The sequence below is a fragment of the Pogona vitticeps genome, chromosome 6 (assembly GCF_051106095.1).
Source record: "Pogona vitticeps strain Pit_001003342236 chromosome 6, PviZW2.1, whole genome shotgun sequence".
Lineage (NCBI taxonomy): Eukaryota > Metazoa > Chordata > Lepidosauria > Squamata > Agamidae > Pogona > Pogona vitticeps.
The window spans coordinates 45,987,949-46,011,665 of record NC_135788.1 but is presented as its reverse complement, the minus strand read 5'-3'; the positions used below and the strand labels follow the sequence as shown (position 1 = coordinate 46,011,665).

General features: G+C 40.4%; 1 long non-coding RNA gene across 1 annotated transcript; it reads right to left on the bottom strand.

Moving 5' to 3' along the window:
• Positions 1-1,277: 1,277 nt before the first annotated feature.
• On the bottom strand, positions 1,278-23,310 carry LOC110086872 (uncharacterized). Its single transcript, XR_012088344.2, has 2 exons — positions 19,842-23,310; positions 1,278-1,505 (listed from the first exon to the last, which is right to left on the bottom strand). It is a non-coding gene; the product is annotated as an uncharacterized LOC110086872 (long non-coding RNA).
• Between the last annotated feature and the right edge of the window lie 407 nt (positions 23,311-23,717).

The following is a 23,717-nucleotide window of genomic DNA, read 5'->3' as shown; positions in this document are numbered from 1 at the left end:
ATACTGTACAACCCAACTGGCCTTAATGACTAGGAATGGTATCTGTTTTCTGTTATCTTGCAATCTCCAGTGTGTTATTCTTTTTCAGCACTTGGTGAGGCCTTGTTAGAAGGTCTGTGTGAGGGACGTTCCACTCTGTTGTTTTGTGTCCCATTGTTCTGCCCTCTTTTTTTAAAAGTACTTGGAGATGGAAGCCGACTATTGTTTTAGCGAACTGCAAATATACACCATGGAGTAGTAAATTCAGTATTCTCTGTAGTTCATGTCACCCTTCCTTTGCTAGAGCTGGGCAGAAAACACAGCTTTTTGTGAGGTTTCTCTGGAAATAACTTTTTTGGCATGGATCCATCATATCCATCCTGCATGAAAGAGTGTTATTATTGTTTTGGGGTTTATTTGTTTTTAATTTGACACTGCAAGGGTTTTTCATTTGGTACTATGGTGTTGCTTTCTAAGTTAGAGAGGCTTTGTCCACCTATTTATTAGGCAAGGAAGACAGATGGCATTTAACTCTGGTGAAACTAAGTCATATAGATGCCAAAGATTCTAAATTATGTTATAGAGCACTGGTTCTTAACTTTGGGTTACTCAGGAGTTTTGGACTGCAACTCCCAGAAGCCTTCACCACTAGCTGTCCTGACTGGGGTTTCTGGGAGTTGCAGTTCAAAAGCATCCGAGTAACAAAGGTTAAGAACCACTGTTATAGAGAATGTCAGGAAGTAGGTACTTATTTCCATATGTGGTGGGAATGTGTGAATATACTGAAATTCTGGAGGTTGGTCTTCAAGGAAATAAATGAAATGTTTAAGTTAAATTTAGAAGTTTGCCCTAAAATAGCTCTCTTAATATTTGATAAGAAGCAAGAGAGCTAGGCAACAACATATTTAATTGCAAATTTATTAGCAGCAGCAAGATTACTGATAGTAAGGAAATGGAAAGTTAAGCATAATTTTCAATTAAATTAATGGTATGAAGAAGTTTGGAATATGTCTATTAATGGTAAATTAAGTTGTAATATGAACATTAAAAGGGGATTGCTACAGAAGAATAGCTCTGTCAATATATGGGGAGAATTTACTGAGTTTGTGTTTTCAAAAGGGTCGGGCTTCTACCTTCACAAGAATCAATGCAGTTTTGGAGCAGGAATGGAGCTCTGTAATGGAGGAAAAATTGGTTATATTGCCAGATGGTCCCACTTTTTTGTATTATTGTATTATATTCATGTTTTTGTGTCATCAGTTTTTTAAAAACTACATATAAAAAAAAGAATCTTGGGCTTGTGGAAATGTTTTTATTTGTAGGATAAGAGGTAACAAGGTTGCCAGGTCATCAGTTTCCAATTCCCTCAGTATTTAAAACCCAAATCAGTGATTAGCTGGTGAGTTTTCAGACATTTGTGTTGTCACTCAAGGTGGGTCTTTGGAAAATATCTTTTTTTCCTTCTTCTTCCTCCAGCTCTTCTCTTCCTCCAGCTCTTCTCATTCTAAGATTTGTCTTTCAGGGACCTGGGGAAATATTAAAAAATCCCTTCAAATTCAGCCCATCATTTGAGATCTGGCAGCCCTACAACTTCTGTATGCCCTCAATCCTCCTGCAAACTTACCTACCCATAATCCTCAAGGAACTTTTACACCTTACCTTGAACATAAAAGAAACTTCTGACAGACTGTATGATTCCTCACACTGCCCTTCATTTACCCATGCAAACCCTTGAGAAAAACCACATCAACGTTTCATCTTTCTCTGCTATGTTTTGGGTCAATATTTGCATGTGAGGTATATTTAATCACATATTCGAAGCTTCACATTTAATAACCACACACATTCATTATTCACTGTATTATAAAAGCATGCTTTGAGAGGGACAATGATCTCACCCAAGAGAAATGATACTACACAAGACATTACAAAACACAGCACTGATGTCAGATTGGAGATAATGTTAGAATAATGGTGGCAGATGCATGGCAGGGAATTCAGAAATTGGAAAATACCACAGTTGGCTGCCTCTGTGAATTGATTCCAGGTGGTCAGCTTCATCCGTAATTACGGAGGGACCCTTAGCAGGCAATGCTAATGAATCTACAAAAAAGCATGATTGTGCTCCATGTTCATCCTCCTCAAGACTGTCTCAGAGCAGATAGAATCCTTCTGTCAGGTGAAATAATGGAATAAATGTCTTACAGTTTACACCACCAAAGCAAGGAACCTGGTTTAGTAAAAACAGTTTTGTACACGTTTGAATTTCCTACAACATGACAGCCATAAGTTCTATCCTTCAAAGGCAAGTAGAAACAAACAAACAGACAGACAGGCACTAGGGACCTCAGCTTGAATGTCATCCGACATTATCTCTTAATTAATATCTTTCATAAGGGTGAGAGGAATTAATCTTTATTTAAATTGCTCGGATGGGAAAAGGGCATCTGTGCTCCCCGATCAACACTTTCAGTCTTTGATCTCTGGAAGTGCATGGGAACATGGGGAATCTAACCAGAAGGAAACCATCCTAAAGAGCCCTTTTTATCAGCAAAGACTGCTGCTGTTATTCGTTCATCCATTTTCATGCCTTTATATACCACTGTCTTGGCGCAAAGCACAACTCTAAGCAATTTACAGCAACAAATTGTAATAGTGACCCAATCACCCAACATTAAATATCTCAAATAAAACAAGCAATGCATACCCAAAAGGATAGTGACACTGGGAACCCATATAAAATAGCTTAAGCAAGGATGCTTTTGAATGCCTCTTGAAACAGGACAGATTTTCACATCCTCTTAAAAGAAGGGAGAGAAGGGGCCTGACTTAATTCTGCAGGGAACTCATTCTGTAAGGATGGAGCATGATCAAGAAGCCACAGTTTTTGGTGACAGTCTTTTTTTGCCTCTCACAGCATGGCAACGCAGAGAAGTAGGGCCTGAGCAAAATGGGTGTTATGGGCCGAGGGAGAGACACTCGGACATATAACAGGGCCTCAAACCATTAAGGGCTTTCTATACTAGAATTAGAACCTTGACTCTGCCCCAGAAAACAATAGGAAGCCAATCAGGTGAACCATAACTGGTGAGATGTGATCAAATTTATTCATACTTGACACCAGTCCAGTTGCACCTGCTGCAATCTCCAGGCCATTCTCAAGCATAGCCCTACACAGAGACCATTACAGTAATCAATCTGAGAGAAGAGATCATTGATCCCCCCCCAGCGGTTGGCTTCATAGGCTTTCCATCCTTCGTAACAGACAAAAAGTGTTTCTTTTCTCCTTTACACTGCCATGGGGATTGTAGGACAGGGGTCCTGTACCTTTAACAGTTCTGAGGAGGCAGACACTTCAACAGGTGAAGTTTCTTTTGGTAAACTACCCTTGCTGAAATGTACTTTTACATGCAACTATTAAAGTACAAGAGCCATATTCCTATTTCACATGGCTGCCCTACTTCACATGTTTAGCAATGCTGAATATGTTATCCATTACACAGCTGTTAAAGGTATAGGAGCCTTGTTGTGTTATTATATGCCATTGAGTAGCATCTAATGTTTAGTGGCTCTAATAGAGCTTTCCAGGTAAGTGAGACATTTAAGGAGTGGTTTTACTATTGCCACCTCTAGTGGTTTTCCATGGCTGAGTTTGGATTTGGACCCAAGTGTCGGGTCCTAGTGTGTTACTGTGTCCACTATACCATGCCAGTTTACTGAGACCTACCAGAAAATAAAAACTGTCAATTAGCACATGCAAATAAACTGTGTTACAAAACACAGAGAAAAATAGAAACATTCAATGAAAAGTGTCCCTCCTCTCCTTGTGCCATTAGACAGCAGTCTCATTTGCAGCATCAATCGGAAAAGGTGTTGCTTTTTAATGCATGAGGAACACAAGAGCTGTTAAATACAAGAAAGGTACATTTCTCAGAGGAATACAAACATAAGACTGGGTGATATCTTTCATTGGACCACTTTAAAAAGCAAACAGATTGCAACCTTTTGTGGAGAAAAATTCCTCTTCATCAGGCTTCTACATGGCTAGCACAGAAAAACTGCAAAATTGTAAATAAGAATCTAAAACTTGATGTCTGTGAGAAGTGATGTCAGTCCTCTTGAGGCTGCAGTGTCAAGCATACTTGCAGCATGGTTTGAAATTTTTACACCCTGCTCTTAAAACTAAAAGGTTGCCAATTACTCTGTGATTGCCTTCACACTCACATTCACATGACCTGCTTGAAACATAAAGTTTATTTTCGGCTATGGCGATGGGTGGGGAAAAACAATACAAAGGCATGGCCACTAGCACAGGTTATGGGTTATAATTTGGGTTATTCACCAGATATAAGCAGCCAGTTGTGCCAGATTAAGGTCAGATTAATGTTTTTACCTGCTAAGCATAAATATATGTTTCTTCAGTTTATAGAGACCTCTGGTGTATGTGTAGAATCCATGTGACTTGTGTTGAGAGTTCATGTTGTCTTGTCGGTGATGCAGTGTGTATTAATGGCATTTTATTTAGTCCATTAGGAACGAGGAAAAAGCCATGTGGTCCCCAGGATTACACACATGTAATTCTCTTCAGAGGAAATGGCCGTCAATACAATGTTTTCAGGGAGATTCTATGATGCAGAGGGAATCTAGTGGATTCTGTAAGCAACGGGTATTCCTTTAGTGATGGGATGTGACCACACAACATCAGAGTTGTGTGAGACCCAGGACTGAAAGATATCTGGATATCCTTACAAAAATGATATAAAAATAACAAATAAAAATGTGGTGGAGTTGTTACAGACTAACATCTACAGTGTTTTTGTCTTCATCTTTATTTTATTTTATTTTAGTTTCTTGTTCATATGCTTACGCAGACTAACAACGCTAACCACCGACTATAGACTAATAGTAACCTTTTATGGAGCTTTTATGATAGGATCCTGGTGTTGATTTTTCTCAGTAGGTTTTGAGAGGGAATGGAAAATGTGAAAGAGGAAAGACACTGGGGGGACGGTTAGCCAAATGAACGGACACAAATCACCAGCTACAGACTACAGCAAGGCAGAGAACTAGACTTCTACCTAATACCACCACACAGCATTAATCCTGTAGGACTTCCCACTGGTGACATCAAGTTGAAGCCTCCTCCTCTATTGCCCTCCTTAAAATTACTGTCAACACTTCAATCAATATTTCATTCAGTCTTCAAGGATTTGTAATGGCCCTATTTTTAAAGCATCTGGATTACTTACATCTTTATGAAGGATTAGGCAAAAGCAGAAGCCTGTGCAGGCCCAGTTTAAGCAACTGGATTATTTACCTAAATTAAGAAATGATCCACTTACTCAGGGGGCAAACCTTCCTTATTTCTACTCTTAATAAAAATCTTGACTACACCAGACATTGTTCTAGCATTCTGTTACTCTTCCAGGTCAAGTGAGGTTGAGCAACATGTGGCCCTCCAGATGTTGTTAGTTTACATTTTCCATAAGCCTTTGTTGGGAAAATGCATTGTAGGACATTATTCAGAACTCTCTGAATAAACACATATAGTGGTGCCTTGACGTACGAACGTCCCTACTTATGACCATTTCGAGTTATGACCAGCTCCGTCCGCAAACTTTTGCTTCTACTTGCGACCGGAGCTTCCACTTACGAACAGAAAAGGGCAGATAAAAAAGGTGTGAAATTCAAATTGCTAACTGTAGGTGGCAATGAGGCTGTTTCTTTGTAGCTCTTTCGCCCCAGCAGTTAGAGAGTGTGTGATCGGAGGAGGCTGCCTGGTAAGGTAAGGTGCTGTTTCCTGCTTTTTAAAAACCATTCTCAGTGTTTTTGCAGCATGGTTTTGGGCTGGGGGTTATGTTTCTGTGCTGTGATGGGTCTTGGGGGGTTTGCTTGTTTTTTGGTTTTTTTCACCCCTTTTCTGGTGGGTCTTGGAGGGTTTGGTTGCTTTTTGGAGTGTTTTTCCCCATTTCCAATGGGTCTTGGGGGGTTGTTTGCTTTCCCCCTATTTCCGATGGATCTTGGGGGGCTTGGTTGCCTTTTGGGCTCCCCCCCATTTATGATGGGTCCTGAATGTTTCCCTTGCTTTTTCCTTTGTTTTCTTTGTTTCCTACCTGCTTCCTTTGTTCTCTGTGCATTTCCAATCTGCTCCATTTGTTTTCTGTACATTTCTGATGGGTTTTTGCACGTTTGATTGCTTTTCTCTCTCCCCCCTCCCCCCGCACTTCAGCCAAAAGGGATTAATCATGTTTCCAATGAATCTTGCAGTGATTTTTTTTTGGGGGGGGGTGTGATTTTTTCCTTCGGCCAGAATGGATTAATTGCATTTCAGTGCATTCCTATGGGAAATGGTGTTTCGATTTATGACCATTTTGAGTTACGTCCATCTTCTGGTATGGATTATGGTCGTAAGTCGAGGCACCATTGTATATATTCTATTGTTGTGTAACTTAGCTGTACAAGTGTGTGTGTGTGTGTGTGTGTGTGTGTGTGTGTATTATACACACATATTGTATTTTTTTATTTTATATATATAATCAAGAAATGGATATATAATTAAAGCTATTCAGCAGTGAAATGGACTGGCTTAGAGTATGGTGGACTGTTTTAACCAAAAGTTCAATGCCCACTTGTCATGGCTACTTGCAGGGGTTGACGATGACCCTTTGGACCTCTTCCAGATCTACAGTTTTATGATTCTACAATTATGTCATTTTAGACTTAGAAAGCACATGAACGCCATCCCTGCCTTCCCCATCTCCTACCTTCATGTGTTGATGACAACATATATAACATTGCCAAGCTGGGTTTTGCCATAGGTAAAATTACTGGAGGAGGTTTCTAGCTGTTAATTATGACTCAGCTGCTTCATAAGACATAAAGGGACCAGGAGGAAGCAGGGCATCTTTGCTGATTCCAGGGACCCTGCTCGTATAGATTTTGGCCTAAAAAACAATGTGTGGGTACATGAAGGGTAAATTGCAAGCAACTGCATAGCATCATAAGGTTGCCAGGTTTAGAGGATCACAGCTGAAGTCTCAAAGAATTTCTATGCTTCCCTGAGTCTCCCAGTGGGAGGCAACTTTCAGGCAAGTAGTAGTGTAAGGAGAAAATTTTATTTTAATGTATGGGGGTGGCCATCTCTTCCCTCTTCCCAACTGATCCCAGGGCTAACTGCCTCTGTATGCTGCACAAGTAATACCTGCAAAGGTGGACTCAGGTTTTGGCCCATAAATCTCAGGATACAGGAAACCGCTGATCTAGTAACCTTCGTTACAGATGATAGTCATTAGGAACGGCTATTAGTAATGCATACCTTAGCTCCCAATTTCTGGGCTTGAGCCAAGACAAGACAGCGTGAGCTCTGACCTGAAACTGACCCAGCACACTTAATTTCATGTAGACAAGGGGAATTACAGTACATGCTATTTTTGATCAATAAAAAGTTAACATCAAACAGCCTATAATGATTATTGATATAAATATTTTTTAAAAGCTACTTTATAGATAAGGAAGGGAGCTGAACATTTTTTACAATACATATTCACAATGAATAGCACTGGAGGACACAGACATTGATCTTACATGGGATTCACAAGGAAGATTGTCACACACATAGGCATGTTAATATCAACATCCATTTAAGATTGAACAGAGAGACCAGATTATTTTATTCTGTTCCCAGTTATTCAGTCCGAGTTCTGTTAGCTGAAACTCATGAAAGTCATGCTGATATTGTTGACTAACCTGGGACTGCTCCCAATGGTCCTCTGTCACTTGAGTTGACCACCTCATTCCGCCTAACAGTAGGGCCAGCTCTAGATGCAACATTGTTGAACATGTTGAGACAGGGATGGAGCTATTTGAAACTTTAGGCTTAGGAAGGATAACACAAGAAAGACAATCATGCTGTTCTTTCATGATTAAAACTTTGCAATCCTATTAGGCATCAGTTGTAAAGTTTGTTTCTATTCACCAGTTTTAAAAATGAGGTAATATGATTGTCAAGTATGTTGATGAAGTCTGGGTTGCATGATTCACTATGGTGTTGAAAAGGTGAAGTGTATAATCTGATGTATTATTGTTTTGTCTGCATTATTTTAACAAACCTATTTGGGGATTCTCTACCATGTAATGGTATGTCAGTAGAATCCACCCTGAATGTAATTTGATATCTCAAGATAAAAATCACATCTCCTGCCTGCAGTTGCTATGCTGACTGAGCAAACACACACAATGATACTGTTGGACAACAACACATTTCCTATATACCCCATTCCTGCCTAGGCAGATTTTCCAAGCATTGTGCACTGCTCTGATGCAGAAGTAGCCCAAAGTCTTTGCAGCAGCTGCTCCACCAGCTGTTCCAGTCCATGTTGTGCCTCAACTCATGACTGAGTGTGGAAAGAAAAATGAGAATTGGAGCTAAAAGACCATATGTGAGAAAGTAGGACAATGTGGAAGAGATCAAGGAGGATGTTAATACATAGAATATCAGATAAGCATTGTTCTTACCAACCCCAATGCAGCTTCATTCCTTGTAAATATTTCAAAGATGTTGCAGTGGCGTCTTAAACCTACCTATTCAGACTGAAGCCTAATGAGTTCAAAGGGACTTTCTCCTAAGTAAATGAATATCAGATGACAGACTCAATCTATCAGTCTGAGCCTGGCACAGATGATTTTAAAGGAACAGTTAAATGTTGGCATCATCTACAATCTATCTATTGGGGTTGCAGCTCTAGGATTTGGATTCCTCTTGATCTAGAAACTGCAAAGAACTCCGTTCTCTGAGCAGGCCCCTCTGCTCACTTCTATTATTGCTGATAGGAATCTTGGCAAACTGCCTATTCTCAATGAGTTAGGCTTTCTTGGCACAGGAAGATAGCATGTTGACAGTTCATTAACTCCCATGAGATTGTTTACTATCCTGTACAAGAATGACACTACAATCACTTGGGGATGGTCTGATGCTTGTAATGTTAAAAATCCATGCAGCAATGCATCAACTCTCTTCAATTATCTGTGCAATTTATACAAAAATCCTTCTTGCAAATCCAAAAAATATTGTAGAGACTAATAATATCTTACTGTTGGCAAAGAAAATAATTGCAACCTGAGAAACTGAATAATGCTATGCGTAGCTTTCAAACAATAATGTTCCAGGCTCAGCAAGTGACTGTTATCACTGCTCTGTTTCTTAGAACTGGTCAAGTGGAACAGGAAAAGGAAGCTGGAGCTCCAAAGATTGACAGCAAGATCCGTGGCGTGTTCCCAGTGATGCTTAGCCTGTTGCTGGCCATGAACTCATATTTTTGGCAGCTTCAAAAGGTGTTCCTTTTTTCCATGACTTTACAACACAACACACAAATGTATACATAAGCACTTGCTCTGTCTGTCCATTGGTCTCATACACATCAAGTAATGGAGAAAACAGATTATCTACTTAGGGTTGTGATCAGCAACAACTGCTGAGGTCATGCTCATGACTTGTATCACTATCAGTGTCAGGTAGTTAAATCTGTTTGGCTGTGTAGCAGTGTGAAGAGACTAAAACGAATGAAAATGTAATCCCCACCTCTTTGTTCTGTTGATCTTTAAGGCATGAAGAGATTCTTGATTATTATCTCTTATGGCTTGGTTGCACCTTAAGAAAATGTGATAGGCAAGGTAGGAATTTGTTTTTCAGTGACACTGACATTGCATGACATTTCAGTTGGCAATAGGGTTATAAAACCCTCCTACACTCCCATGCTAGGGACCTATACTAGCTTCCTTTACAGTCAGACAGGGCAAAAAAGTAGCTACTATTTATAGGGTGTGCTTTCTCCAACCCCAATTAAAAATTACTTCATTTTTTAAAAATTAACTTATTTTTTTCTTGATTCCTTGCTTTTGAAAATGCTGTTACTTCTCTTGTACTTTGAATTTAATTGGTCCTTTTCTCTGATATTACTCCCAAACTAATTGGTCTCTTCCAGTACCCTCAGGGATTCTTTGCTTCTTCTGCCTCTACAGCCATACCTTCCAATAATATTGATTTGTAGCTTGAGAGAGAGAGAGAGATCCATATGGGTTGAGGGGATGGGATTTCATTAATAAGGTGATGCTTTGGGCTGAAAATCTGCTTTATAAAACACCATTATACACTATTTCATGAATGCTACATCACCAGCTTAGTGCATGGACACAAAGAAATTTCTTGTAGCATTCTGCATTTATAAATCTATTGTTCCAAGAGCAGTTTACCTTGTCAAGATGATAACATAGTGACTTGGTCACAGAAAGAGTTTATTCTACCCAATATGTAATTTCCTTCCCTGGAATCGGAGGTGATGGCTACTGGATTCCATTCCTTCCTACATGTTTCAGAGTATGGGGACTAGGGTATAAAAACTGTTTGTGATGATCAGGTCTTGGTAGCCTCTTAGTTATATGAGAGAAGAACCATGGTTAGCTGTACAGGCACCACCTCAGTAGGAACCATACCCAGCTAGACTCAGGGGTTACAAAGCATGTAATAACATCTGTATTCCATTATGCTGCCCACTGCCTGCTATCTGTCCAATAAACCTTCTAAGACATGAGTGGCTTTCTGTCTTCACCAAGATTCAAAGGACAGATGCTCATTAGGGGTCTCGCTGATCCACAATCGCCAATCTATGCAGCTGACCAGATTTTAGATTTTCCTAGGACAACTCAATAGAAAAAGAGGGGACTATGATATTCACCATTAATATACAGGTCAGGTTCTGGTCTGAAGTGGCAGCATCAATACCAGAAACTCAATTACCAAACAAAACCAAATGAGAAGACACAGCAACCTTGACTGATAAGCACACATGTACTTGTGGTTGTACAAATGTTACTATGCTATTTTTTAAAAAAAAGATGTTTGAGAGTGTGGCTTTCACCCTTATTATGTTAAATAAGTCATGCATTATTCATGTTTTATGCTGATGCGGTTGAGAGGTGGGGGCACTAGAGATGTTAAAAAGGTAGAGCCAGAGAGGAGAGTGGAGTCAGAGTTAGAGAGGGAGAGAGAGAGATTTGGGAGATCTGAGGTGTGAATAGTCTGAGGAGTGAATAGTAACCTATAAGATAATATAGAAGATTGTTATTGATGCTTGATGTACCTGAAGAAGATACTTATGAATTATTATAGAAACATCCGTAATCAATAAACCTGCTTTAAGAAAAAGACAGTGATGAATGGACCTTGATCTTTCTTAAGTAAAGTACGTTGATTTATTAATCAACTGGTGGAAGCGTGTGAAAAGGTTTTGGGGTTTTTTTTTGTTTGCCTTCATGAGCTCTCTGTTTTGGGGAGACAAACAGGGGCCACAAATGGGCAAACGTCACAACTGGTGTCCAGCGGTGGGATGTGAAGCAATCCAGTAAAGCCTGAGTTTAAAGTGAATTTTTTCTGAGTCAAGGATACCTTTTAGACAGAGGTCTGTGGTGAAGAAGTAGGTTACCCACCAGAGCTTTTGGGAAAAGCTTAGTGGTGGGGCTTCTGAACCCAGATCTGAGGGACTAAGATAGAGAACAACTCTGAAGAAAAAATTCCTGTTTTTACCTCAGGATTTGAGAGACCTAGTGGCTAGCTTAAGATCCAAGGCTCTAAGAGAAGGGAGCACTGGTGGATAAAAGCAGAAGTCAGGGGTCAGAAGAGATCTGAGGGAACAGAAGAAAAGCAGAGGCTTGAAATAGAAATAGAAATTTATTTCAGTGACTGGAATTAGAAGAAAGACAGGTCCTTTTAAAAATCAGTATAAACACTCTTAAGAGTAAATAACTCATAAAAATGCCACCCCAAAAAACTTAAAAGCTAGTAATGGAGGAAACTAATTACCTCAAGAAATGGAAGGAAATGGAGACTCTTTAACTCCAAGGGAACAGTTGGAGACTGAGGAGAATGCATCAGGGAGAGAAGGTGTTCTAAGCTCCCCAGAGTTTGAAAAATGGAAGCTCGAACAGGAATTTAAATTGAAGGAGCTAGCTATGAGAAATCAATTAGAATTGAAAAAAGCCAGGGCTGAGCAAGAGGCCAGACAAAAGGAAATATATTTTGAAATAGAGAGAGAAAAAGCCAGAGCTGAGGAGAGAGCTATGGAGCTGGAGTGCAAGGAACTAGAAATCAGAGAAAAGGAGAGGGCTGAGACCAGACAAATGGAATTTGAGCAAGAAAATAGACAAATGTAATTAAGACAAAGAGAAATGGAATTTCAAATACAAATGAAACAATTAGAATTAACTGCTCAGAATAACAGTAACAATAACAACAGCACTAATGAGGGAAATCTCTCAAAGACTGATCTACAGAAATTTCCCCAATATAGAAAAGGTGACTGCCCAGAATCTTTCCTCATTTCCTTTGAACATGTGTGTTCGGACTTTAATATCTAAGATGATGAAAAGATGATGGTTTTGAGATCCCAAATAAGTGGAGATTTAGCTGAGTTGTATTCACAGATGCCTCTAGAGCAGGCCAGATATTTTGAGACCTATAGAAAAATGGTTTATTCTAGATTTGGTGTCAGTGCAGAACACCTGAGATGAAAATTTCATTCTCTTACAAAAAAGCCTGAAGAATCTTATGCTCAGCTGGGAGCTAAATTAGTTCAATATCTGGAGAAATGGATGGAACGTGGAAATGTCACTTCTCTAGAACAGATGAAAAGTGTGATTGGGTTAGAGCAATTTTATTCTATCTTACCTGGGAAATTGTGTTATTTAGTCAAGGACAAAAATCCCCAAATTCTATTAGAAGCAGGTGAAACAGCAGATTACCTTGGGGAGATTTGAAACCACAGGTTCTCTGAGGTAAATTTTAACAAGTAGAACTGGGACAACAATAAGAAACCTTTTAATTTTTTTAAAAAAAATTTTTTACTAAAATGAATTACACAACATAAACCTATGACTACACAGAAAAAATAAACAGAAAACACAATAAAATACAATTACATATCACACAGTGCCACCTTCATCTTCAGGACCAGCATTAAACTTCATTCAATCCATTTTCCCTCCAAAAATACATAGTTTCTTCTCTCAGTGTATACCCCTTCTCTCTCCGAAACACATATTCCAAAAATACATTCCATATTTTCTTAAAATCATTATTTTTTGATTGGCCTCTTCTTATTTTCATATCACATGTCAGTTTGCCATTAATTGCCATGTCCCATAATTCTCTATAAAATTCCTCTAGGCTGAATTGATCATCATTTCTCCAGTTTCTTGCAAATATCAATCTTGCACCCGTAATCATTATTACTATCAAATCCTTATTTTCTTTCAACAATTAATCCTTATTGACCAAATTCAATAATGCAATTAATGAGGACATTTGAATATTTAGTCCTATTATTTCACATTTCTTTAAAATTTTGATTCCATTCTTGCTTTCTTACTTCACATAACCACCACATATGTATATACATCCCCTTCTCTTTTTATACCTCCAATATAACGATGATACACTTTTATCTATTATACTCATTTTTACCAACGTTAAATATCACCTCCATATTACGTTATAGCGATTTTCTTTTATCCTTTGTGATCAGGTTCTTCTAAAACTGGTGACGGTTCCCTCATTTTGGTGGGAATAAGAGTCGGAGATGGTTTTGAGTGTCCAACTGCTTCAATTTTATTAACATCAACTTCTGAACTAACAAGATTAAATGGGTCAAAACAACTTAATTCTGGAATTATCTTATAAATTAAGATCTTCACCTCTGGTGTGAATATATCACTTCTTACATTGGGGCTGGACCAAAACGCTCACAGTCAGTTATCACTCTCAGGAGGGTGCTCCTCACTGCACACACCATCCCACAACAAGGGTATCTCGCCCAGTCCCCTTCTGGAGGCAGAGTGTTGTAGGAGGGACTCGGATGGGTCACTTTCCTCCCTCCACCTTGATTGCAGGGGTAAACCATGACCATCCATCTAGTGGTTTCATCCCCCTTCCTTCAGTTCTAGGCAAGCCCGGATCAGGGAGTAACCCCCCTCCTGTCTTTAGATTGGGAAAATCCCTTAGTAAATCACAGACCTCGCTAGATGCCTCATCACTCCCTTCTGTCTGTACCGTGCTGTCTTTTATGCTTTACTCTATCTTGTCAGTTTCCACTCTGAATTCTCGTGTGTCACCCCACTCTTTTATAACCTCCTCCCACACTATCAGATCTTGATCATCCCCCTTGTCCCCTTCCTTCTCTTCTGTCAAGCAGACATCTACTGCCTTTCTCTCCTTCACTTCTTCTATTTTTATGAGTACACCCTCTATGCATCCATACACTTCCTCCTGTCCATCTTTTGCTGAGGACGGCTCACTAGCCTCCTGTCCTTCACAGCCCCCCCCCAAAGAGTGGGCCTTCCTCTCTTCTGCTTCCGCACCCCTGTCCCCCTGTCGGGAAAAATAATCTGCATTAGGATGAGTACTACCCTTCCTTTACTGCACTGTAAACATGAATGGTTGGAGACGTAAGTACCAACGTGTCAGCCTAGGGTTAGTATCTTTCATTTGGTTCAACCATTGCAATGGGGCGTGATCAGTAATCAATGTGAACGGGGCTCCTAGTAGGTTATACCTGAGCATTTGTATTGCCCACTTAGCTGCCGGGGCCTCCTTTTCTATAGTAACATATTTCTGTTCTCGTGCACTCAACTATTTACTAAGATACATCACGGGGTACTCCACTTCCCCTTTTACCTGTGACAACTCCGCCCCTGTTCCTCTGTCAGAAGCAGCGGTTTGAACTATAAAAGGTAAGTTAAAATCAGGTGCATATCTACTTGGAAGCTCTGCTAATATTTCCTTCAACTTCCTAAAAGCTTGTTGCTCTCTTCTTCCCCAGATTACCTTATTTGATTTTCTCTTTCTAGTTAAATCTGTGAGGGGAGCTGCTGACTCTGCAAACTTAGGGACAAACGGATGATAATATCCTGCTAGGCCCAGAAACTGTTGTACCTCCTTTTTAGTCCAGGGTACTGCCCAAGCGGTCACTTTATCAACTTTATCTGACATTGGTTGGATTTTTCCCAGCTCTAACTGGAACCCCCAAAACTTCACTCCCTTCTGAGCTATCTTACACTTTGTGGGGTTCATTCTTAACCCTGCCTTTCCTAATTCTGTCAGTACCCTATGAAGATGGGTTAGCTGTTCCTCCCAACTGTTGCTGTTAATCAATATGTCATCTATATAAGCCTCTGGAAATTCCCTTACTGGTTCCAACACTTTATCCATCAATCTCTGGAAGGTGGCCATGGCGCCATGCAACCCAAATGGCATTTGGGAGAAATGGAATAATCGTTTGGGGGTGATAAAGGCAGTCTTTTCCTTGTCCTCCTCCCTCAGAGGAATTTGCCAATAGCCCTTTGTTAGGTCTAGTGCAGTCAAATACTCGGCCTTCCCTAGTCTCTCTGAGTCTAGCAGGTCCCCTATCTTGGGCATGGGGTATGCATCAAACTTAGATACCTCATTCAACCATCTGAAGTCTATACACAATCTTACTCTACCGTCTGCCTTTGGCACCACTATGGGATAACTCCGCCAAGGGCTATGTGAGGGCTCTATCACTTCTAGCTCTAACATCTCATCAATTTCTTTGTTTATTGTTTCCTTTAAGTGGTGGGGCCAGTTCCTTCTGCCTAAACACACCACCAAGCAGGGTAATGTGTTCATTGGATGTTCTATCAGGGTCATGTACCCTGGTAGCCCTGAAAACACATGTTGGAATTCTTGTTCAATCTCTTTCAGCTGTTGTTTTTGTCTCTCCTCTAACTCCTCATTAATAGTAATTCTCAAGTCCTTTTGCAGGCAGTTTTTAATTTCAGGGCTGATATTCTCCTCTCCAACTTCTCCCCATAAGGCTTCTCATTCTTTCCATTCCTTTAAGAGGTTCACATGAAAGACCCCTTACTCTTTTTCTTATGTGGCATCAATATCTCATAATCTACTGGACCTATTTTCTGAAGGACTTCAAATGGACTCTGCCACTTAGCAAACAATTTAGCATTCTCGGCTGGCATCAATAATAACAACTTCTGTCCTGGTTCGAACTGTTTTGGTTTGACCTTCGCATCACATCTTCTTTTCTGTCCCTGTTGCACCCACAGTAGATTTCCCTCGCTATTCCTGCTACCTTTCATAGATCTTCCTGCATCTCTATCACTTCTTGTACCACTATCTGAGCTTCATCCTTCCCACTTTCCCACTTTTTTTTACAAGGTCCAAGATCCCCTTAGGGTTCCACCCATACATAATTTCAAATGGAGAGAAACCAGTGGAAGCCTGTGGTACCTCTTGGACTGCAAACATCAGAGGGGCTATCAATAGATATCATATCTGAGGTTTCTCCATCACTAACTTCCTTAACATACTCTAAAAAGTTTTAATAAAATTTTTCCACTAGCCCATTGGTTTGAGGGTGATAAACGGCTGTGTGTACTGGCTTCACCTCTAGTAAACATCACATCTCTTTTGAAGGTCTGACTCATAAAATTTGTGGCTTGATTGGTTAGAACTTCTTTGGGAAAACCCAGACGAGAAAACACATGCATCAATTACCTCACTAACACTTTGGCTGTGTTGGATCTCAGTGGTATAGCTTCTGGATACCGGGTGGCATAGTCTATAACTAAGATGTGAGTGTGCCCCCCAGCTGACCACAGCAATGGTCCCACGATATCTATACCCACTCTATTGAAAGGCTGGTCTACCAGGGGCATGGGAATAAGGTCTGCCCCGGTCTAGGCTTGGCTTGGGTTTTTTGACATTCGGGGCATGTCAGAAAATAGTCTGTGATATCTTTATCCATTCCTGGCCACCAGAACCTTTGTTTTATCTGTTGTCCCATCTTCCCCTCTGACAAATGTCCAGCCATCAGTTTATCATGTGCAAGCCTTAAAACTTTCTTCCTCCATTTCTGTGGTACTGCCAATTGTCGCCCTCCTTCTTCATCTACCCAGTACAACAATCCCTCACACATTTCCAACCCCTTCTTCCCTCTTACTATAGCTCCCACCTCCTTGGCTCTTTGGAGATATTCTTGTAGGGTGGAGTCATCCTGTTGCCATATTTGTGTCTGTTTGCGTGATGTCTCCTGTAAAAGATTGCTCTGATCCTCAGTCTCTGTACAGTCCCTTTCAAACTGACTTTAGAGCCAAATGCTGGGCGGGTCCCCAGCCAGTCCCCACCTAATAAAATTTCCCAAGATAATCCTGGTACCACCCCCACCTTCATCTGTCATTATTCTTCTCCTACTTTCACTTCTGCCCACGTGGTTTGATAAGTCTTAATGTCTCCGTGTATGCATTTTACCACTAGTCCTTTCCATTTGTACTTAAAGTTGCTCCATGATGATTACCTCTAGCAACTGCTCTTTGGTTCTTTCTTCGGGTTTCAGCCACCGCACCAGGTCAGGTCTCATCCTTTGGGCGAGCATCCGTGGATGTACTCCTGTCTTCATTCGCAGCTCTCTAAACCTTTTCCTATATGATTCTTCCGTCAAATTCAAAGTCCGCAGGATCGCCGTCTTAACCACCTCATACCAGGTCGCCTTGTCGGGACTCAAGGTATCTATCACCTCTTGCAACAGCCCAGTCAGGCAGGGGATCAAAATCAGGGTCCACTGCTCCCTTGGCCACCCGGCTGCTACTGCCACTCTCTCGAACATGTGCAAATATGCTTCCCGGTCATCTGTCAAATTCATCTTTTGTATTCTGATAGCAGCCAGCCCTGCTACTAATCCTCCCCTATTCCAGCCACAGTTCTTTTGAAGTTTATCCTCCTCTGCTTCTTGTTTCATAATCCTTTTTGTCTAATGTCTGTTGCGTAGCCAAATTCTTCACATCCTTACAGACATGTTCTTCATAATTCTTTGATCCCATATTTTATTCTTAAGTAAAGTATGTTGATTTAGTAATCAACTGGTGGTAGCGTGTGAAAAGGTGTTTTTTTTTTGTTTGTTTGCCTTTGTGAGCTCTCTGTTTTGGGGAGACAAACAGGGGCCACAAAGGGGCAAATGTCACAGGGAGATTCTGTGAACTACTAAACCAGAGAAAGAACTACAGCTGCTGGTGGATAAAATGAAAAGTACAATTTAAAAATGGCCCTGACACAGCAGCTGAGTAGGGAAACATGACTCTCATAGCACTCTTCCTTCCAAATGGTTGAGCCATATATAAAGGATAAAGAGGAGGTTAGTGGTGAGAAAGGCCATCAGGAGAAATTAATCTCTCCCTCTATGCTTCTTCCATATATGGCAAAAATTACCCTCTTTGCACTTCTCAAAGGAATGGCTCCACATGGGGTGAAATGAAGAGTTCTGACTCTTTTGACCGGACTTTTGCAAAATTAAGATAAAACTCAGATAAGTATGAATTTTGGGGGGGAAATGAATTTAATTTCACATATGGTTTGACAGTGCACAAAGGTAATTTTTCACTCAAATGTGCACCAAATGGATTTATCCCTCCCACTTTGCTCATGTTAACTGGATGCCAAATTAATGGGAGATGCTGGGAATTTAACTGTGAATATTTCGGCTTGGAAGATGTATGCTCTACCACATAACTTTGTCCATAAAGAAAGACTATAGGTTGATGTTATACAAATCAGACTACATTGATAGAATTTCAAAGTATAATTAGATTGACTGGATCAAGTTGTTATTGTCTCCCCTCCCCAAAACATGTCTTTTAAGAAAATATGTCTAGTTACCACATTAACCTCTGGCATAATGTGTGGTTATTATATCCTTTCATAGGAAATAAGGTTCCATTATAAAGTACTATCTCAAATGTTGGTCTTGTGGAGAGTGTAATTACATTAATATGATTTCCCTCAAGTATGAAAAAGTTATAGCAAAGCTTCTAGGAATTCCCAACCAATAAAATGCGGTTTCAGCTGATAAAGTATTCATAGGATCACTGCCAGGAATTGTAAAAGTTCAGACTAATAGTTTGATTTTTGAAAACTAGTGAACTCAGATTCTACAGAACTTATTTAAAATCTGAAAGTGTGTGAGTATATCTGACCATTCAGAAAAATAATAACTGCCAACAGGTTAGGGAGACAGTAATAAAAAATGGTGGCCACTACCCAGCAGAGAGTTAAAATTATTGAATTTAAGTATGTTTCCATATGACTTTAATATAATTGCACTCAAGTAAATAATTTACCTTGGAGTTTGGTTGAATGAACAGTGAGATTATCACCACATAATCAAATTTAGAATAGGGATGGCCTAGATCTTATTACTTTCTTAATATGAAGACTGCAATATGCAATACAAACATAAAATTAGTAATTGAGAATGTGCATTGTGCAGCGGTATGTACTTCTGCTGGTATTTTATGGCATGGAACCATGGACATCAATACAGGCTACTACAACAAAGAATGACAGATCTGAAATGTGGATTCATCACAGGGTGTTAAGAATTTTTTTTTGTACTGGCCAACAAGAAATCATAAAATACCTAGCAACCAGAAAGCTGAAATATTTTGCTAATGTAAACAAGAAGCAGCAATACAGATCATTGCAGCTGATCAAAGTAAAATGAGGGGGGGAATGCAGAAAGGGAAAGGACATACTGACTGAAGAACTTGGGGAACAAAATCAGAAGCAGCAGAACACCACTGATTAGAACTGCTGCTTGCAAAGTCAAAACGATTATGATAATGTCCAGTCTCTGGTAGGAGAGTGAAAGAAGAAGAAATTATGTATAAAAAATGTCAAAAGAGTATTTTGCAGTTTATTTTCTTTTTTTAATTAGATAAATTCAGCTTTGAATTGCCTTTGGATAGTTATTGTCAGTATAAATAAAGAATATTAACTTCTGGATTACCTTAAACAGAGAAGGAAGATTCTTTTTTGGGACAGTAACCGCCAAATGCCCTCAGCAAGCATGGCCACCGACCATGGGGTAAGGGAACAATAGGAGCTATAGTCCAAAACCAAACATTTCCAAGTTCTGCATCTTGAGTCAGTTGTCATCTTTGTGCTTATTCTGCTTCATATCCTTCAGTGAAATGGAAAAATCCTATCTACATCATTGCTCTGAGCTTCTGGGAGGGAAAACAGGATGCACATGTAATAAATAAACAAACTGGAATGGGGGAGGGGAAATGGAGATTTTACTGAACTTCTGCAGGGGTTAATTACTGCTAGTGCACAGTGGGGGTTAATTACTGGTAGTGCAGCAGTGGAAACCAGTTAATGTTTCCTGAGAATTCAATTACTAATCATTTGCTGTTGTCATCTATCTGTTCCTTATACAGTATTTTTTGCTTAATGACGTGAGTAGTCACCAGATGGTACACTGATGTTCCAAATATTTCATCAGTTGGAAAATATATTTTGCCTTTCTTGCACCTTTCATAGCTTTCCTGGCTTCTTGGGGATTGTTTGCAGTGGAAGTGGGTTGGGGTGTCATCCACCACAAAACCACTGCAAGGGTGGATACAGACAACTGCTTCCATGTGGCTAGCCATTTGTCTTGGGATATTCCATCTTGTGAATATTCCATCTTCCTCTGAATTGTCACAAGCTCATCTCAAGGATTTTGCAGCAAGTCCTATTAGCACATAGTTAGAGGAGGGTGGGTACTTTTGGAGGGTTCAAAAGTCAGTCTTTTAGCTCCAGAACCTACCAGGTTCATCAGCTGCTAAAAATGCCCTAAGAGAAAAGGAACAAGAAAAGATCCCTGACTCCCATTTAACAGCATATGCACAGAAAATAACTTTTTCTCCCTCTTCAAAGTCTGTAAGTCGAGGCACCACTGTATTGCATCTAGGAAAAAGAACCCAAACAAACAGTTACAAGATGGGGGATTGCTGGCTCAACAGTACTGGAAGCGAGAAGGATCTTTGAAGTGTTGTAGATCACAAACACTTCAAAAATGAGCCAACAGTGTTATGTAGTTACAAAAAAGGCAAATGCTATTTTAGGCTGTCTTAACAGAAGTATAGTCTCCAAATCCTGTGAGGTAATAGTTCCCCTCTATTTGGCACTGGTTAGGCCTCATCTTAAATACTATGTCTAGTTCTGGACACTGCACTTCAAGAAGGATGCTGACAAATTGGAGCAATTTCAGAGGAGGATAACAAGGATGATTGGGGGCTGGAAACCAAGCTCTGTAAGGAAAGACTGAAATAACTGGCCATGTTTAGCCTTGAGAAAAGAGGACTGAGGGGAGATTTGATAGCAGTTTTCAAATACTTGAAAGCCTAACATATAGAGGAGGGGCAGGATCTCTTGTCAATCATCCTTGAGTGCAGAACACACAACAATGGGCTCAAGTTACAGGAAGCCAGATTTCAGATGGCTATCAGGAAAACCTTTCTAACTGTTAGAGCAGTACGGCAGTGGAGTCAATTGCCTCAAAAGGTGATGAATGTTCCAACACTGGAGGCATTCAAAAGAAATTTAGACAACCACCTAGCAGATATCTTTTGATTTGTATTTCTGCACTGAACAGGGGATTGGATTTCATTGCCTTTTAGGCCCCTTCCAACTTCATTATGATATGGTTCTAAATTGTCCAGACTGGCCTTGGCAGCTAGATGGGCAGTATAAATGAATGAATGAATGAATGAATAAATGAATAAATTAATAAATTAAATAAATAACGCTTCAATCTAGGGAGGAGATACTTGCTGCCTGTTGCTCTTGGTGAGAAGCTGAAGGGCAGGAAATCCCCTTTTCCCCGTTGCAGTAAGACTGTGTACATGTACAAGTCTTGCTCCTCCCCTCCCCTGAAAAATCTCATGGAAAACTTTGTCGGATTTCTCAGATATTTCATGGTCATTTTTCTCCCAAAAGAAACATGAATCTTTGCAGAATTACTACAGTTCCTGGACAAAATAGCATCTTTCCTACACAAGACTCCTTAGAAAGGACATTGGGCTACACAGAGGTTAGCCATTTCTTGTTAAAAGAACAATCCAAAACAAAAGAAAACTAGGAAATCTCGTTGGTACAGGGGAAGTCTTGGTGAGGAGTCTTAGCATAGCGAGAACTCGAAAAGGCCCTGAGAATGAGAACTTTCCCAAACACTCTGCACCCTGCTACTTCTCGTTCACTTCAAGGAATGCCCCTTGTTAGGAAAAACTGTCTGCTGGCCTGGGGTATTCACAAATTATATGCAGTGGCACAGATGGTTTCCGAGAATGCTCCTAAGAATACCCAAACTGTTGGATATGCAACACATTGAACATAAAAATCCAAGTATTATCCTATACTGGCTTTATGTCATTAACCCTGCAAAAAACAAAGGAAGAGGCTTATCTGTGCACAGTGCAATTGGCAGTTGCAGAACATTTAACAGTGGTGTACTTCACACTTTACAGGAGTTGCTGTACCAAGAGGAAGAAGGTGGTACCAGCTTAGAACAATAGGCTACAAATAACATTTGAATTTATGCCATGTGTGCTAGATATTCCTGGAAAGATGAAGGTATGTTTCATGTTCCCTGCAAGTCATTGTATTTAAAAGAACCATTATGAGTTCCTATGATTTAAACAGCACTGATGGTTTGAATTATGTTGCTTTTTGGCTCCATAAATGAGATTGCTAATCCCACTGGATTTGATTCCTGAACTGGTATGGCAGCTAAATGTTCTAAGAAAGGAAGAGAGGGGGGTTAATAACTTTCATGAAAACATCTGCCTTTTGCATTGTAAAACATACACACAGGCCTGCCATTGGAATGAATACATATTAGTTTGTCTCAGTTTTCCATTGTAAAAGTGAACCATTTCAGGTTCAAAGCTAGCTCTTAACTATGAGGCCCAGAATCCTGTTGAGTTCTGGACAGGGCAAAACAATAATGCATGAGTGTAAATCACTTCTTTGGAACAGCCCAGCTCCTGCTTACGCAAGGAAGTAATAGGTACCTCCTTGCACAAGGGAGGGGAAAACACTCATGCAACTATGTATTATGTGAGTAGTGTGACTGAACAGCATCCTGGCCAATATAACTAGGCCAAATAATAGGGTATGGTTATCATCCTGCCCTCCTTTAACCTTCTAGTAACCGCTGCTTCAGGAAATTTGTTAAGCCAATCGTACCTTCTCACAGTCTCATAGGCTTGTTATGAGAAGGTGGAGAGCAGGCAAGATACAGACAGCATTTTGCACTTATTTGAAGGGAAGGCAGTGTATAAATGAACCCAACAAACATAAACTAATGCAAACCAGATAAGCCTTTGCATTGCCAACTAAGAAACTCCCAAGTGTGGCATTCTGATGACATATCCTCAAGTGCTTCTAAATGTACCTTCACATACCGTATTTGCCGCCATACAAGGCGACTGGCCGTATAAGACAACCCCCCAACATTTCCACTCAAAATATAGAGTGGATGGCTCTGCTGCGGCGCCAGCGGCAGCTGTCGGGCTCTGCCCGGTCCCGCCCTGGAAGTTCATGGCCGGCGGAGAGAAGGATGAGGAAGAGGGGAAGACTGCACACATGCCAGCTGGCTCAAGCAGCGAGAGGGCAAGGAAGAGGGGAAGAAGCTGGGTGGGCGGTGGGAGGAGGAGGAGGAGGAAGAGGGGAAGCGGATGGGTGGTGGGCGAGTGACTGTCTCCATCCTGACCGACTGCCTGCCTGCCCGCCTGCCTTCCTCCCCGCCGGCGGCTCCTTCCTGGCCCAAATGAATTGCACCCAGAATACAAGATGACCCCCCCACACACTTGGAGGCATGTTTTTTGGGCCAAAAAAG